Below are 4,966 nucleotides of genomic sequence, written 5' to 3' on the forward strand. Positions count from 1 at the left end.
ATAAACACAATATACTATATGGTTACCTCAACCTTTCTATCCGATAAAAAGGTTTACCCGTGTAATTTCCTTATTCAAATCTCTTTCTGCTTGCTTATGTATCACACACTAAAATCTATACAAAATTGGCATTCAAAGTCAAGTTTACTATTGACAAAAAGTGCCAATTATTGCAATTAAATACTTAATCACTATCATTTCCACAATTCACACTTGATTACACACATTACCACTGATTACCCCTCACTACAAGATTTTACCTTCAACTAGCTAACTTTCTCTCACTACTCTCTCTAGATTGGGGCAATTTGTGCCTACAGCTTTAAAGCTTTATCGTACCAACTCAAACTAGTCACAAAGTATTAGTTTAGTTCCGAAAGACCTTTCTATTACTATAGGGTAAGAAATCAACTCCTTAAAAATCTCAAATTCAATTTCTCACTAGTTAAAACTAAGAGAAAACATGGTAAAATTGGAGGTTAAGGTAATATGAGACTTACCTGATAAGTAATAAGTCGAAAATGTTATCCTTGCTCCCAAAATCACTTGCCCTATCACGGCTTAGACACTTCTCCATGCTAGACCCTCTTACTCTTTTTTCTCTCTTCTGTTTCACGAGCTAGACACATTCCAACTTATCAAAGTTCTGCACCATGTACCGCGGTGCATCTATCCTCCGCCGTGACACATGGCACAATGAGAAAAATCCTCGCTATGCTCACATACTTTGCTCTGAATTCCACTCTTTCACTCATATCTGTTCATACAATATCCCAATAAGTCAAAATAACACTTTACTATCCAGAGCTCTAATCCCACATTAGATAACCAATTCATTCCATAATCAATCATTAACGCAAGATCAGAAATTTGGGATGTTATAGATTCGAAATCTTTTGGTCTTTTTCAATAAATAAATGTCTTTAGAGGTCCTTCATTGTGATTTTTCCTATATTTATTTATTATGGTTATTAATTGAAAGAATTAAATAGTAAAAAGTAAGAATAGAGTTTCTTAAATTGAGCAGAACTTTAGATTCCAATGATGCATTTAAATCTTTCAATGCTTGTAAAGAAGATAAAATTTGGAGCTTTTGCAAGTATAGCTCATGTTATAAGACCAAACCAAGCAAATAACCTAACATTTATTATATTTTATATTCTGGCCGGTTCATTATATTTGCCAATGATTTATTGATGTAAATCAATGATAAATTTAAATCCGTTGTAAATTTTCAAGTTTTCAATAATAAACCTATTGTATATCAATAATAAACCTCTTATATATCAATATAAGCTGACCATACTTTCAAAATTTTAAAAATTTGGTTTATATTTTTTGGGCACAAGAATTTTTTGGGCTAATAGGCTAATTTATTCATAAATTTTTTATTAATTTAATGATAGTTTATATTGAGAAGAAAATTGTCAAAAAAATTATTATAAACATGATAATTGTAATCTTTATATCATGAAAAATTGATAAGCAAAACTTAAAAAATAAATGTGCATATTTATTTTTACTATATATTTATAAAATTAAATATAAATATTTTTGTTAAAATATTTATATTATGTTAGTGATATATATAACTTTTTTTTATTATCATACCTACTTTGTCTTTCGGCCACCTAATAGAGATTTCTGGCTCCATGAATATCTAAGATAATATCCACGCTTCAAACTTTTTTTTTTTGAGTACATATATTAAAACTTGTATGAGATGAATTTTGATTAAAAAAAAAAGAAAATTCTTTTTGCAATTTTTTGGTCTGAAAATATGAATACATAATTATAAACATTTTGATTTATTAGTTTGGTTTCACGTTCACAAGTAATTTGGCGCGGAAAGTGGCGTATCAAAACTTGGGAACGAAGTTAGGGGAAATAGAATACGAATCCCTTGGCTGCCTCCTGTTTGAGAGAAACCATCGGAGCCCACGAGAATAACATAGTAAGCAAAGAGACGACGAACCAAAGATCTGTGTGTCAGCGAAGTTGAAGATTTTTACCCCAAAATTCTGAATCCCAAAACCCTAACTAAATCCCGCATACTATGGATGAAGCTCAAGATAAGCCCGTGTGTGCTCAGGAAGCCCTAGATCTCCTGAACTGCGTTGCTCAATCTCCTTTTGATCAAGACAAATGCCTCCGTCTTTTGCATTCTTTACGAGAATGCGTACTCGCCAAGGTACATGCACAATCACTTGTTTTACTCATTTCTCTGCGCTTGCGGTTTTTCCTCATATTTATACTCTTTTTGTTAATTCCTGTCCCTCAATTCCATAGCCATTCTATCAGTCTCAGATATTCTTAGTTGTTACTGAATACTAGCTTTTCTTGAATCGAAAAGATATAAGGCCTGTTTAATGTATTAAGCATTTGGGAATTTCTCATTTTTCTTGAGCATTATCAATGATGAATTGCTATCTTAATCTCGTCGTGTGCCGTAAGCTTGCTGCTAGCCTTCTCTGCATTGTATTTTAGGTTTCTATGCGAGAATTGACTTGTATGGGACTGCATCATTGTTATAATAGTGCTCTGTCAATGTCTACCCTGCACTAGTTGTTGCTGGAGCCAATCCTAGTTACTCAAGTGCTATATATATATATATTATATATATATATTATTTCTGTCGGTTAAATGGGCTCTTCTTTTGTGTATTTTCCTTAATATAGTCTTAAATGTGTTTTTACCTGCCAATTAATGCAGTCACAAAGTTCCTTCTCATCCTATTCGTTGATATCCTGTTCAAAAACTGTTTAGGTGATTGTTGAACCATGGAATAGTTTTAAATATCTTCTCACTAGACTTCATATGCTATAATATCAAATAATTTGCAAGGAAAAAAAGGCTGGTTTACACCTCAGAAAACTACTTGGTCGTTTGATATAATCATAAGCATCTCTGTAATATTTTGCTGTGTAGCTAAGTTCACTAGTTAATTTGTCAGCCTTCCTTTTGTTCTTGAACTAGAAATCTTTAACATAATTTCAAGCACTTCATGAGTTGTGTATGCAAATCAATTCAATATTACCATATGAATTACTGAACTACAACCAATGATTCTATATTTTCATTTTCTCTTAATATTTCATTTGTTTCTGTGAGAGATCGTTCTCCATGTATGAAAGTGAATCAAGTTGTAAGAAAGGTTAAAAAGAAATAGATAGTTCCTCATTTCTACATTGTAAAATCTGATCGTAATGGACTCAAGATACCAAACATTGCCTAACATGCTTTGGACAAGAGTGGGTTTGCATGCTCTCAGTTATTTCCTTTATTGTCTACTTCTTTCATTAAAGCCTTATAATCACATCTCATCTTATAATATATTTACTATTTCCTTCATTGAATGTTCAGATTATACATGTGCTATACAAGACTTTTATTTTTATTTGGATACTTTTTATTTCTCTATGTTTTTTAAACTAAATATCTCGGTGTTTTACTAACCTCTGTAATTTAGTTTTTCTTACCAAGAATTTTCCCTCAAGTCTAATGAAAGAATAAAATTCCCTGTTTTAGTTCAGTGAGAAAACTTACTTCTTTTACAAAGCTATTGCATTTTTTCTATGAGCAGTGGACATAGACTTCTTGTAAAATTTATAGCTTATATTTATCCTTCATTTAGAGAACCTTAGAAGATGATTTTGAGTTGGAAAATATTTGTGAATGGAAGTTTAGAACACGAAATTCTAGATCAGAATTAAAAGCTGGGCCCTCTATGGTATGATTAGTGGCTGCAATGTTAGTAGCTCAAAGCAATGAATCTGTACCATGGTGTGAATAGCTCTTTATTCAATCAAGTTATCCTCTCTTGATGCAACAGAAACATGAACTTTTCTTTAACAATAATATAAATGAACTTTAAATTTAATTCTTTATAGCCTTGATTATGTCTTTCAACTTAATACAACCTTTTTCTGCATTCACGTGCGCAAGTTTTTTAAATACGTTTGCCACTTGTGCTTTCTTTTTATGTTAAGTTGTGTTTTTCTTTCCCTGCCTCAACAGAGAGTGAAGAAGTTTCCCTGGCTGAACAGGAGCAACAGCAAACAAAGCAGAGCAACAAGAAGGCTTGACTTTTAACTGGTATAACTGATTCTTTCCCATTTTAAATCTCATTTCAAGACAGAAAGATTTGAAGCTAAAATTTGTACTTGTGGATTTGAGCCTGAAGTTGAAGTTGAGGTGGACAAACATTTCGTGTACCGTACTGTTTAAATTAACTGCTCGTAGTTTATCCACGTGACAAGATATATACTACTTGCACAATTTCATTTGCACACAATTTACAATTGCATGTAACTCTTATTTTACGCCAGGATCTTTGTAAATTTATTAGTAACCTCAGCTTTCCATCTGTGATAAAAAATCAGTTGATGAACACAGCATAGCTAAGTTCTAGCCAACGAGACAAATAATGTAGGCTATCGCTGAGGTGTGAACGAAAAGTTTTGAAGCAGGGATGTGAAAATATTAAGCATTTTTTGACCGTTTGGTTCAATTACATGTAGAGGGTTTATATTTAATCCGGATACAATTCTCACCGGCTAGCCGTTTGGTTGCCAATTTTCATCGTAAAGCCCATACCTAGTGCATCCACATTAACTCGTCCGTATTTGGTGCACCGCGTACTCATCATGGGGGCTCAATTGGAGCTTTTTATTTCACTTTTGAAATGATTTCTTTCATTCATTTAAATTAAATTTCAAGTATTTTTAAATATTATGTTTATTAATAGAAAATTATAATAAATTTAAATATTAAATCTGGATTGTCTTCAGTGTTTATCAGATGAGACTTGGATTATCTAAATTTAAAAATTTTTTTTTTTGTTCGACATTTATTAGAATAAAAAACTTATAAAAATGTAAAAAAAAATTAATAAATATGTTCATTATTAACCTGGTCAGTATAGATTTGATCTGGATGGTCAAATAAAAAAAATTATAATTTATAA

The 4,966-nt window shown here is 31.5% G+C and overlaps 1 long non-coding RNA gene across 1 annotated transcript; it reads left to right on the forward strand.

The window, feature by feature from the left end:
* Positions 1–1,864: 1,864 nt before the first annotated feature.
* Positions 1,865–4,512, forward strand: LOC129301374 (uncharacterized). The gene is made up of 2 exons (XR_008590970.1): positions 1,865–2,191; positions 4,018–4,512. It is a non-coding gene; the product is annotated as an uncharacterized LOC129301374 (long non-coding RNA).
* Positions 4,513–4,966: the final 454 nt, after the last annotated feature.

Source organism: Prosopis cineraria, unplaced genomic scaffold (genome assembly GCF_029017545.1).
Source record: "Prosopis cineraria cultivar Desert tree isolate PC_DT_omini unplaced genomic scaffold, ASM2901754v1 PC2076, whole genome shotgun sequence".
NCBI lineage: Eukaryota > Viridiplantae > Streptophyta > Magnoliopsida > Fabales > Fabaceae > Prosopis > Prosopis cineraria.